The sequence below is a fragment of the Vulpes vulpes genome, chromosome 4 (assembly GCF_048418805.1).
Source record: "Vulpes vulpes isolate BD-2025 chromosome 4, VulVul3, whole genome shotgun sequence".
Classification (NCBI taxonomy): Eukaryota; Metazoa; Chordata; class Mammalia; order Carnivora; family Canidae; genus Vulpes; species Vulpes vulpes.
Window position 1 is genome coordinate 104,088,005 of NC_132783.1, and position 14,223 is coordinate 104,102,227.

General features: G+C 33.6%; 1 protein-coding gene and 1 pseudogene across 1 annotated transcript in view; both read right to left on the minus strand.

Annotated features, from left to right (window-relative positions):
* TENM2 (teneurin transmembrane protein 2) overlaps positions 1 to 14,223 on the minus strand; it is a 3,534,961-nt gene that overhangs the window by 1,838,480 nt on the left and 1,682,258 nt on the right. Inside the window, exon 10 of the mRNA XM_072756643.1 lies at positions 11,981 to 12,026. The gene's annotated coding sequence lies outside the window, so the exon portion shown is untranslated. The remainder of the gene's footprint in view (positions 1 to 11,980; positions 12,027 to 14,223) is intronic.
* The window catches only part of LOC112928076 (RNA/RNP complex-1-interacting phosphatase-like), a 114,674-nt pseudogene that overhangs the window by 46,506 nt on the left and 53,945 nt on the right, over positions 1 to 14,223 (minus strand).

A 14,223-nucleotide genomic window follows, 5' to 3' on the forward strand; every position in this document is an offset into this window, starting at 1 on the left:
ATGATGATAGTGAACTCATAATATTGTTGGTTAAACAGGGAAATGGAGAGCAAGGACAAGTGTCCAATTACTTAGTATACCAAACGATTTTCCTGTAAAGAGATAACCTATAGATTAGAATCCCCCATGGTTACTGGCAGAATCTGAAATAGTGCTCTTGACCTTATGGAGTAAGAAGGAAACCAGAAATCTGTCAGGCAAATGCAGGTGTCAGCAAATATCAACTTCTCTCACCACTGCATGGAAAAGGATATAGAGGCGAGAGGAAGGTCTTGTGTCCTTTGTTTAATTAATAATAAAGAACTTTTATTTTTACTCAACTGACCTTCATATCTAATGCATTTTTATGGTTAACATGATTCTATTAGTAAACATATCTTCCCTTTACAAAATGTTTAACAGTTCACTCTTCAGGCTTACTATAATGAGACATAGAATGTGAATTCCTTTGGCAGGGGAGGCAATAGTTACAACACAAAGTACTACTAAAATTAAGTGTTTACCTATAGATATATGAGATATTGGCCACAAAGACACATGCTACTAAGCCCAAATTTGGGGAAAACGTGCTTTGGAAATACATAAGATAATTAGGCAAAGAATAATTCATATGAGGAATTTCTAAATTTCTAAACTTTTATTTCTTTTGCTTCTCCATTTTGCAGTGCAAGACAGAACCAACTGATATTCACACCTGTGGTTCGGTCCAATATAGTACCTAAGCCAGTCTTGACTGAAATAGGGCAGATATCAGAAGTTGAGGCAACACTATCAGGTGGAATTTAAAATCAAACCTCAAGCCTCGGGCCCAGAACATGAGTTTTCTCTTAAGTTCCTTTCAGGCAAATCAGATCCAAAAGTTAAAGTTTCAACAGCAAGATTCAACACTTTTGTATCCTAAAACCTCTTGCTGCTATGTCCCACTTTTACAAAATTGGCATTCTGGAAACATGGAAGGCTGGATACAAACCTGGGCTCTGAATTTATTCTTTCCTTCACAGACGGATATAATCCTATCACTATTATATGTTAAAATTTTTTTAAAAAAGAGTGATGTACTGAAACAAGACCAAGCTAGCTCTCGATTTTGTGAAATTTTTAGAAATTTTGTGAAATTTTTGTTAAACAAAGACATCATTAAAAGTTAAGTTATATAAACCTAAAATGAAATTGATTCTGTGTAAAACAAAGGTAATAAATACTCAAAATTCAATAGTTTTGCACTAATTTCTGAGGCTTGTCATAACAAATGACCACAAAGTTACCACAATTTCTGGAGGCTAGAAGTCGAAAGCCAAGTTCTTTTCATGCTCATTCTGAAGGTTCAGGGAAAGAATTCTTCCTCACTTTTTCTAACTTCTGGTGGTAATTGGTAACCTTTTGTGTTCCTTGGTTTGTGACATCATAACTATTCTTTGCCTCTGTCTTCACATGGCCTTCTTCCCTGTTTCTCTTCTATGTTTTCGTATTTGTCCTTCTTTATAAGAATATCGATCATTGGCTTTTAGGGCTCACCCTAACTCAGTATGGCCTCATCTTAAATTGCAAAAACCCTATTTCCAAATAAGGTTACATTCATAAGTACCAGGAATCTTACAACTTTAACATTATCTTTCTTTAGGAAAACAGTTCAATCCACAAGTTCCTAACTGCTACATTTTACTATTATGTTATTGAGCTTAAGTGTACATATTTATTCTATAGCAAACATTACAATAAATTGGCAAACACTACAAATCAGGGCTTGATTTACCATTTCCTGACTGTAAATGTTTTCTCTATAGGGCTAGCCAGTAAATACAAAAGGGTATAATATACCCTTTTGTAACAACTACTTAACTCTGCTGATACACTATAAAAGCAGATATAAGTGGTACATAAACAACTAGGTTTGGTAGTATTCCAATCAAACTTTATTTACAAAAATAGGAAGTGGGCCAGGTTTACCCTTTTGGTTATTGTTTGGCTGACCCCTAGTCTAGACTTAAGAAAGTAATTATAAAATGTTAATAATGCAGACAAATTTCAGAGTGTTACATCTGTAGCTATTACATTGTTAATAGCACAAAACCTGAGGAAATATTCTCTTGGTATTTGAAAACTAATATTCAATTCTGCAAAGAAATTGCCACATCATTGATGACTGAGTGAAATTCCAAAATACGTGTTTTCTATTTTACTCATTAAACTAAGAATAAAAGCCAATATTAAATATTTTTTTTAATTTTTTTTTTTTATTTATGATAGTCACAGAGAGAGAGAGAGAGGCAGAGACACAGGCAGAGGGAGAAGCAGGCTCCATGCACCGGGAGCCCGATGTGGGATTCGATCCCAGGTCTCCAGGATCGCGCCCTGGGCCAAAGGCAGGCGCCAAACCGCTGCGCCACCCAGGGATCCCTAAAAGCCAATATTAAAGAACTACTACATTAATCAATTAATTACAACCATTGGTTAGATATGTAAGAGTTTGGCAGAAATCAAGGAAAATTTTTTCAAGAATCAATTTGCCATGTGGAATTTACAATATTTTTTTTTTTTTGTAAATTGGGTCCTATACATTATAAAACTTATAATAAACTTATGTATGCATACCTATGCATACTTTTTTTTTTCTGAAGAGCCAATTGTCAAACTTTTGCCAATATACCACTACCCAAACAATTGAGGTTTGTAAATATTCCTGCAAATGGCAGTATATATATTGGAAAGGTAAACTGCGATAGCATAGTGATATAATTCAAAATATACAAAGAGAGTGGAATAGTAAAACACTTTACTACTTCCTAATATTCATCAAAACTGCACCCCTTATATTTCCATTAGTATTAATGTACATGATTAGGAAACTAGAGCCCAAGAGAAAGATACACGAAAGAATAATCTGCATTGCTATAATGATTAAAATCAAGACTCTCATTAGATAGTTTATAATTTCTTTCTGCAAGCTTTGTAAAACACAGCTCACTACCCAAGGGAAATGACTTAAAGTTGCAATGACTAACTGAATCAGACCTTAACTTGTGACATCTTTGGTATACAATGACTTGGACCTCTCTTCTCTTTCTTATCTGTTGCTCACTGGGTATTGATTCATTTGTATAGCTAGCCTTTCTACGTTTCATTTCCTCTTAAAGATTATTGAAATACTACTAACTGTAAATGTTATGAGAATTAAAGGAGGTAACACAAAAAATGTTCTTCACAAAATAAGCACCAAATAAATGCACATCATAATAATCACTCCCACTAATTCTATTATTACTAATGTAATTATTAATTTTGCCAGGAGGTCTCAATTTTCTGAGAATCTATGAAGCCCATGTCAAGGCTCCATAGATGAATATAAATGATGTCTGTAAAATAAAATATAAATAATTCAATTTCTGTTCATTTTCCCTAGTCATTCTAGTGTATGAGCGAAAGTACTAGTCCTTATGGTTTCATGGCATAAAATACCTCATGGCAGAAAGTGTTTTGTTCTTAAATAATTGCATCTATGCATGCAGGCACTTGCTACAGCTAATGTCAGTGGATGGAAATGCATGTTGAATTTTATCTAATGTCAAACACTGCATGTAAAATCAAGCCATCAACTAAGAAGTGGTTATGACATGATCATTTCTATATTGTGTGACATGTTCCTGTTGCACTGTCAACAAACATAAACTTTAATCTCCACAAAAAGAGTTTCTGTAAACTGTATGTCACACTAATGCTTTTATTTTGCATGCCACTTTTCCCCAGAGAAATTCCTTTTACCTTGATTTCTTTACCACAATTGTAATTCATTTCTGACTGACATGCTGACAAATCTATCCAATTTCTTTACATTATTATACAGCCATTGATTATTTCAACATATTTTTACTCTTTTTCCTTTTTAAAATAAATACTGTTCCTATTTTCTGCACAGATAGCTTTGAAAATATATCTAAGTTCAAGGGGAAAGTACATATCTGCAATATTAGACTTGCCATGTCTAATTTGAAATTTTTTGTCTTGATTTTGGACAGCAGATTGAAATAATTTCCTCATCACCAAAAATGCCCGTTAGAATTGAAAATCTATCAGAGTCAATATACTGTGGTTTTAAAAACTGATGTGGCCTGTCTATACATAATAAATGATCAAAATATTGAGATAACAGAGTTTTAAATTTTATTTTGTGTCAAGTTAAACCAATTCCAAAATAGTGAAATAGGAATTGATATTTTACTAGATCTTTGGATACATTGCTACCTCGCTATTCCCTTTCTCCAAATACTTTTTTTTTCCCTCCTCAAGACATTCTACACCATGTTCTTCAAGGCTACATTATAGTTCTCTATTCTCTATAGCTCTCTCTTGACTTCTGATTAATTTATGAACATAATTCTCTATACCACTTGCCTCCCTGCAAGCTTCATATTTTAACCCATCAATGCATAGCTTCTCTCCCTTTTTAAATGAGTAGGGAGACATAGATACATTCACAATTGTTCTCTGGTTGGAACTGTGGGTCTATCTCTTTCTTATCACCCTTGAAGGCAAGGACTTTGGTCAGTTAAGCCTCTGCACATTTTTATGCACATAATTGTATTTGTTGACTGACAAAAGTAATACAAATCTCATGAAGATGTTTATGCTCTCATTTTTTATGTTCTATCACAATAATCAAAATAATGTTCTTGAGAAGATCAACATGGTTCCTATTTTACTAAGACCCAACATTTGTCCCTACATTTTCTTTTAAAATTGGTTCTTTTGCTGGTGTCACCCATTGTGATCATAAACCTCAGTATGTGTCATCCATACATGATTATTTTAAAATTGAAAAAATGAGTTTTTATTCAGGCCACCACTTCAGCAGTGCATTAAAATATATCCCAGGTCAGTATTTATAAAAGAAAAAAGAAGAACTTAAGTAGCTTTAAGAACTTTAAGTAGCTTTTGTTTTATGCACACATTTAAGTCAGGTTTGATAAAAGAACTTTAAGTAGCTTTTGTTTTATGCACACATTTAATTCAGTTTTGATAAAACAAAGATAATTTTACAGTAACCCTCACAAATTAAATTTTTAAAAATTGGCTGGATTTGACTCATTCTACCCTGATATTTTTAAATTGATGATCATTTTTCACCTATTGTGAATTCGATATCAATTCATGAGAAAAGTGATATGCTGTCTATTACATTTATAATTTTAGAGTCCTGAAAAATAGACATATTTTCGTGAGTTCAAAAATAAAATGGTTTATTGATTTCAACTATCCAGAGATGTTTTTGATTGTCAGGTGCTTACAATGTGGTGGTAGATATGTTGCTTCTTTTCTATGCATTTGAAATCTTAGATCAAAACTACAAAGTATCACATGAAAAGGCAATAAACCACAATGGACAATTGTGCTGATGACCATTCTATGGCTAAAGAGATAAAGTATTACAGCACTAAGCTATAACTTCTAACATGATGCTTAGTTATATCTAGGCTTAACACCATCTTCTATGTATTATTTTCATTGTGTGGAAGAAAGGGAAACAAATACAAACATTCTAGATTTAGTAGCCACATCTGATATTCTCTTACTCTTCATTTTCCCTTCATTAATAAAACCTAGGATTAAGAGTTGAAGTTTTAAACACTTCCAGTCAATCTGACAAATTCTAATTCACATTTTTACTCATATTTCCTTAATTTTCTCTAAAAAGTTATCAAAATATTAGTTTATCTTTTCTTGCTGTTATTTTATCTTTCAGTGCTGACTTCCTTTGAAAAATGAACATCTTTTAGCTAAGATAAAAGAAGTGCTGCAAAATGGATATCTTATTTTGGCCTAAATCCATTAATGTTGTAATCTACTTTCCAAATCACGGCATAGGTAACCTTGTCATTCATATTATGCAATATCATAAGGTAGCATCATGTTTGTTGAGTCTTTAATGTCTTATAATTCTATGGTAACTAATGGAGATCCACTTCTCGGAAACTGAGTGGGGAAAGCATTCCTGTAGAGTATGCCATTTCCAGACAATGTTCTCTTAATTTTTTAATGTAACTATTATTGTGATTTATAATTGCATTGTAGGTTCGCTGTAATATTTTTCAGGATATGTTCATTGTTATTAGCGAAATCCTTAACTCCTGGAATGGGATATTTCATGAACCTATTTAATAATACAATACTTTCCTGAAAAAGGGTGAAAACCTTACTTTTTAAAAATGTATCAGATTTCTACTTGCAAATATCAAAAGGCCTCCTATGTCTAAGTAACTTTAACTCAGGGGGGTGTGGAATTGGAAGGCATTTTTTTTCCACCTGATTTAGCAAGAAATACAAGGTACCTATTCATTTTATATGCTATAGTTTATAACTGTTTTCTATTTCAGAGTATCCACACGTTAGTATCTATAGTGTGGCTTAAAAGCAATGCTTAATGCTTAAAATGCTTAATGCTTAAAAAGCATTAAGAGTTGAAGTTCTTTCTTTTATAATCACAACTGGATTAAAAATTCTGCTAATTGGTGGATTCTAACCAGACAGAGCATGTCAAAATGTGGTTTTTGTATCTATTGCCCTGACTTAATGATTAATAGCTGTCTGGGAGAAAGCAGAGATTTTTTTCAAATAGGAAATACATGTTCAACCTGCACTGGAGCACTAGCATTTCAAAATCTTTTAAATTGAGAATTCAAGCAAAGGGGGATCTCTGTTGACTATGTCTACAGTATGTATTACCCAAAATATTAAAAGAAGGTTACTATAAATATGTTTCAGTCTCATGGTATGCATCTTGAGCATAGTGGAATAGCAGGGCTCTGGCATATGAGTTATATTTGTCTCCTGATAGTGTATTAGCACAATAATTGCAAGATAGAATTTTAACAAATCCTTCCCCTTGTTCTTTTCAAATTTCTCAAAATCAAGTTTTGATTATTGTAAAGTTTTGAGCATTATTTCCCATTTATCCAAAATGTTAAGGAGAAAAGAAATAATGCTGAGAAATACATTTAGCAGAGTTAAGTATTAGTTTGGAATTAAATATTTATTCCATTATCTTTTTAGACTTATTAGATACTGGAAGTAGAACTTGAAAAAAGTTTAACTAGAAATTGGAATCTGTCTCTCTTACCAATCTTTATTCAATGTATACAAAACAAATTTAAAAATAATGTGCAAGTCAACAATGGGAAGAAAGTCTACTGAATAGCTTCTAGAATGATACAAAGAAATAAATATAGGTATCAAACCAAATAGTTGTCACTGAGTATACAGTTGTTAGAATTTGGGGCCAATATAATTATATATATGTATATATATATATATATATATGAAATATAAAACACATATATAAATGAAACATGTGAGAGTTGTTCTTATGGTAATAGAAATTCAAAAGATGGGGCAATGAATGCAGATGTACTGATTAAACACACCATCTATTAAGGAACCTCTCAGATACTAGTTTTTATACATTCTGTTACAAGAAAGTCAGAACAGGGCAAATAAGTTATTGCAAGATGTTTAATGCTAGAAACCATAGCAGGCATTGTGATATTCTAAAAGAAAAATTAAAGATTTATTTATCTGAGAGAGAGCGAATGCACATGCATGTGCAAGAGGAGGGCAGAGGGGGCAGGGGAGAGAGAATCTTCAAACAGATTCTCTGCTGAGCACAGAGCCCATGTTGGGGTTCAATTCCAGAACCCTGAGATTATGACCTGAGCCAAAATCAAGAGTGGGATGCTTAACTGACTTTGCCACCCAGACATCTCCAGACATTTTGATATTTGAAAATGATTTCTAAATTTACCAAAAGTCAGCAATGTATTCATTTCAGCTAAGGGTGAAACAACAGCACACTACTTGTGCCCACATCCTAATAGAAAGTCATCTGGCAAAGCAAAAATGTCTATCGGAGATGACAATTTTTCTTGGGATGAAAGAATAAAAAATACCAATTAGCAGGATTTTTGTTTTTGTCTTTAAAGATAGAGTAAGCATTAATCATGGAATTTTGAAAAGAAGGAAGAAGGAAAGTAGAAAGAAAAGTAGGAGACAAGAAAGAAGAACAAGAAAAAAAACATCAATAGGAGCTTTAAGGTATACCATAACTTCTGAAGGTTTAGATACCCACTTAAATTTGCTCTGAGATCGATAGGCTTGTAGGATAAGCTCTATCTTCAGTTGCTAATTTGGGAGGCATACAAACAACAACAACAGCAGCAGCAGTAACTACTACTACTACTACTGCAACTACTACAACTATATACTAATTAGATATTTTATAAAACTGGTATTAATTTTAGTAGTTAGGTTGAACTACCAGGAAATTTATATTCTAGGAAACTATTAATTGTCTTTTGATAATAGGATGTAAACTTCCAGGTTTAACACACCATTTTCAACTATAAAAATTCTTTTTAAAAATCCTCCCTTTCATTTTTGTCTCCTAAAGTATCTGAACTGAGAACGTAGATGCACCTAATGTTTACTCCAGGTTAATCATGTGTGCTGGCTATGCCTCATTTTGGCATTCCATGCTACATAACTTATAACACATTACTTATTGTACAATCTGGCTAGATTGTTTTGTTGTATAGGGAGGCTGATGTGAGACATATTTTATCATCTTAGTTCCTAGAAGAACACTGTGGAGAATGAAATGGGTTTAAATTGGCATTCCTCACATAATGCTAGGTTTCAGAAAAACAGAGTCCAGTTGCTTTTAGCTAAATCAGACAAATGCTCTTGCCAAAATTCACCAAAATAAAATTCCTGGGCTACACACAAATATCATCATATACACAGGCTGCCTTCATTGCTGGCAAAAAAAAAAAAAAAAAAAGAAAAAAAAAGAACATTTCTTAGAGATGTAAATTAAGAAGTCACAATCATTGCTGCAAAGATAGGAAAAAAATTCTATCTTCAAAATGTCACATGTTAAAATATTCAGGTCTAACATTCATTTCTGTATTCCTCAGATTTCAGATTTTCCCATTCAGCACACTTTTGGGATCTACATCTTCTTCAGATATTTCATGATTTTCCTTTAAACAAACACCACAAAGAGAAGAGAACAACCACTTACAGCTCTCTGTATGTAGTCATGCCTTGTCTGACTTTACTTAGTGTGTAAGTTGAGGTTTTCCCTGTGTGGGTTCCTTTAGCAGGGATGGCAAGGGTGCCAATAGCAATACCCTTTAGGGTGATGAAAAAGTTTTTGGAGAACTTTAACACAAAAAGATAATATCTTGTTATGTAGGGCCTTATGCTCTAAAGATGACTATGTTTTATAAGTGGTCTGATTTGTGGGGATTAGTTTTATGTCTGTATCAACATGGTAAAGAACAGAGATCGAATGAAGATACATCACAAAAAGTTTGATCTTGTTAGAGGTTTGCAGAAACTATGCTAAGAACTTTGGTATTTTATAGAATGTGGAATTGCAGTAGGGTCAAGTGTTTTTTTTTTTTTTTTTTTTTTTTTTGTCAAGTCACTTCTTCCTGGAATTCAGTGGATAACTTTCATTTGAAAGAGGTCTGTCTGGCATCTGACCTATGTGCACAGTTCCTTACTTGCAGGAATCAGGTGGAGCAAATGAGTGCAATGAGGTAGGGGGAAATATGAAGAGATAATGGGAGGGACATCTGGGTGGCTCAGAGGTTGGGTGGCTCCCTTCAGCTCAGGTCGGTATCCTGGGATCCAGGATCAAGTCCTGCATCGGGCTCTCTGCATGGAGCCTGCTTCTCCCTCTGCCTCTGTCTCTGCCTCTCTCTCTCTCGGTGTCTCTCATAAATAAATAAATAAATCTTAAAAAACGAGAGAGAGATGATGGGGAGTGTGGGAGCCCTGCAATCTCCAAGGGGATCTGCAGATATTTAATTTCACAGTATGTGGGCCATGTGAGAACATGTGCTCAGTATTCTTAGTTACTTTTTCTTTTTTTTTCAAGAGAAGACCCAAATTTAAATATTTTGTAAAATGTCTCCCCCCTTTTAAAAAATAATGTCTGTGAGTCACATTGTTATAGGGGCTACAGTTTGCAAACCCTGATATACATATTAGCTGAAATCACTGTTTTAGAAAACCAATTAAAATGGTGATGTTTGTTCTTTTTCAGCTTGTGTAAACCCAAAATATTCGTCTTTCCCCTCCCTAGGTCATGGCTTACATTTAATAGTCCAAGATTGAATTCCAAATATCACATCCACATTTCAGGACTGTGAAACGTGACAATGTCAAAGACAGTGGAGTATTCTCTACATTGTAGATAGAACGTTCCTCTTGCCAAGGGCAAAATTATGAAGCAGCTGTCTCTTGAGGAAGGTTTTCTCTAAGCTACCGCCTGATATTGCAAATATATACCACTGGCTTAAATTCAGTCACATGGTTATCACTTCCCATAAAAGAGCCTTAGATATATAGTCCTTATTCTGATTGTTCTCTTGTCCATCTAAAAATACTATTATTTTGAAATAAGAATTGAGCATAAATTGGGGGATGTCCAAGACAAATGGACAGCCATTATCTATATGGCTGCTGTAAGGAAGAAACAATAATAACACTTTCCCATCACTGTCATTTTCACCAAGAATTCTCATCATAAAGAAAGCAGTCTACTTGATCATAGTGTTGATAAATTCATTCATTCTCAGTTAACTGTTGGTGACATGCCACAGCAATAAATTTCAAAAACATTTTTTAAACATGTATAGATATTTCAAAACATATTTTTTGAATTCTTAATGTTTAATTTTTAAAAATTTCAAAAACAGAGAAAAGCAGAATAATCAATGTTATAGTCACCCATGTTCCCGCCAGCTGGATTTAACTGATATCAGCAAATTTCTATATAACTTCTTTCTTTCTTAAAACCAATTTTTAGAGAGAACCCCACTATGCAAAGCCCATGTAGAACTGAGTTATTTGAAGAGGAAGGAAGGTTCAGAATTCTATCCTTTATAAAATACCCAATACGCACAAACCTTCAGTGTTCTGAGGAACATTGAATTGGCAAGATTTAATAAGGCATCGACGATCAAAGACAAATGAGTACCATTATCAGAATTTAGACCTAAATGTACAAGTAGAAAAATAAGTCTATAGCCATATTTTTCTTACTTCCTTCTTTCTTCCTTACCTCCCTTCCTCTGCCTTACCTTCTCTTTCTTCCTTTTTTCTTTTTTTCTTCCTTTTTTCCCCTTCTTATCTTCTTTCTTTTAAAGGAGCTCTTGGTTTTATTATTATTTATTACACATGAAAATGTTATTTGTTCTGAGTTTGTTATTCATTTTTGTTCATAGTAACTTCAGGAAATTTCTCAAGACATTTTGTCCTAATTCTCTACTTGAAGAAAATGATTTTTTGCATATCTATCTATAACACATTCAGAAGTTAAGTAAACCATTTAAGTCATCAGTAAGAATACCCACAGCTTCAGATTTTACATGCTTATTGATAATATAACCAATGCTCTATCCTTTCATACAGGCAAATACATTTAAACTTCATAGAAAAGCAATAATTAAATGATGCAAAAATACAGAAACATGATTATAATCAACTCTAGTCTGTGATGTTTTGTATCTGGCCTTGAACGTCAGTCACATTCAGAAGCCTACCTTAGTACTGTCCTGTGATTTTGAGCACTCCCTTTGCCATACCAGATTAAATGAAAACAACAACCAAAAAGCTACAAAGAGAGATGAGACTCACAATTTTAAAATGGGAATTCATCCAGAGTTTCTTTTGCCACTTTGGCTCTGATACACTTAACGATATGGAACAGTAAGGTAGCTGCCATGCAGAAAACAGGATCTCAAAAAGTCATGGACAAGTGGTGTTTTTCTGTCTTGCATAGCTATAGCAAGCATTTCATTTCCCTTGAAAAACTCAATTTGTCTAATTTATATGATACACGAGCCCCCGAGAGTTCCTGAACAAGTTTTACACAATGTATTCTGCACACTTCAAAAGAAATAAATATGATATGACTTACCCTGACCTCCTTTCCAGTAATTTCTGCGTTCATTTACTCCTCATTTCTAAAGAAAGAAAAAGCAAGAAGCACTTATTGTTAGTATGCCTAGTACTTATATAATTTAATCTAGAATATAATTCAAAAATTAACTGCTGAAAGGCAGCTTTACTTTTTTATCTTTGTTAAGTTGTTGTTGTTTTTATAAAAAACACTATATTGAGGTATGATTGACATACAAAAAACTTTACATATTTAATGTGTTCAACTTGATGAGTGTGAAGATACGTATGTACCTGTGAAACTATCACCACAATCTGTATCATACGCATATCCATCACCTCCAAAGTTTCTTCTGAAAATTGTTTTAATGTTTGCTGTCATTAACTATCCACTTTATTTGTTATAAACCAAAATAGATAAATACACATCTGTTTGGGAAACCAAGACTGCTCCCTTTTTCTTCAGAATCCATCTGTCATTAAACTTTTAGTTAAAGGTAGCTCTTTGATCTATACTTCACTTCGGAATTAAAAGAAAATTTGTTTTCTTTAACCACATTGCAAAGAGAATACATGAACAAATCTTCCCTTTCCTGTTATTTACTTAGGTCAGCACTCTTCACCCATTTACTCTTAGTTCTGTAATTATCTCATCTCTAAATATGTCTACATTAACTTAGAGGAAACAATCAGGCAGCCAAATTCAATATGAAATAAGAAAAATGAGGTCATGGGAGTTTCACATGTTAACTATATATATTCTCATCTTTCAGCATTAAGGGAAGAGGAGGGTGTGAAAGAGAAATAGCTGAGTAAATGCTCAGATCATGAAAAGTTAATTTTAAAAGTTCAAGCATGCGTATCTGATAACTGGTTTGTATCAATTTTGAATACTTTAAAAATAATAAATCAGAAAAAAAGGTTGATATCTAGTGCAGTTTGATATAGGATTTGAGAAATAAGTAAAGATCAAGGTTTGTTAAAAATGGGAGAGTCACCTCCTTTTCTAATTGCAATTTTATTTAAGTCAAAGTTGAGCACCCCCATGGGGCCCCACTGCTGTTGGGATAACAATTTATAGTTGGCAAAGACACACTAGCTCTTGAGCCATTGGGCACAATTGACGGTAAAACAGCAGTATAATAAGTTGGCACAACCACTTCCTTCTATCATATGCTGACAGGGAAAAATAATGAAACCGGCACCAACAACTGTACTTAAGATGAAAATGCATTTACATGAAATACTTGATTCTGAGGCAATTAAGGTTTTCATTTATAGCAGCCTGTTACCTGAGTGGTACCAACAGCCCTTCGTAATTAAAGGTGTCATTTCATTCCCAGATCCTTGGTGAGGAAAGTGAGAATTCACCTCCTGCTTCTTGGGAATTGCAGTTTTTTAATCATTCTGAATGGAGGGTGACTAGGTAGTCACCTCCCCCCTCTGTAATACACAAGCAGCCCGTCTTAGAAACAGGCTCTGGTGAACCCAACATTTCCGCCCTCCGTGGTAATGTATTTCATTTTGTATTTCCTCCACCGTCCTGGTCAGGGTTCTTTTAAGGTGACTTGGCTCTGGACTTTTAGAAAGATGTGTTGTTTTACGTTAACACCAGAAGCTCTATGCATCAAGGAAAAAAAAAAAAAAAACTTCAAGTGATGGGAGCTTCAAACAGATTTCTAATCTTTACAGTCCTTCAGTACTTATATTTTAAGAATGAAGGCATAATTTATTTGGGATGAAACTGAATTGCTCAGCTCTCTGCTAATAGGATCCTCAGGGCAAAAAGGGTAGAGAAAGCATCGTCATAAAAAGTAGAAAGCTTCAAAATATTTTGAAATTTAAGCCAGAAACAATAAATTAATAATTATGTTTGCCATGATTATTGAACATTAATGATAAATTGTTCTCATTTAGTAAATGGGACAATGAACTCTAGTGGCCTAGAGGATTAATAAAAGACTGCTTATATTGGTCTAAGAATCATTGGTGATCATTCCTGTTTTCTTAAGAAAGCCATCAAGTCATTTGTTGGGACCCCTCGTCCTTAAACTTTCTTCTTCCTAGATTTAATTTGATTGGCCGTCAGATGTGTTTTCCACCTGAAAGCTGACCATTGTGAAGACCTTTCTGTTCTTGCTACAGAACTGCAGTGGAGTCCCCATCTGGTAAAGTGAAAAAGCTTTTTTTTTTTTTTTTTTTTTTTCCCAATCGTGAAGATTTATTTTTCAATCAGGCCACATAATCAAAGGAATGTTTAAA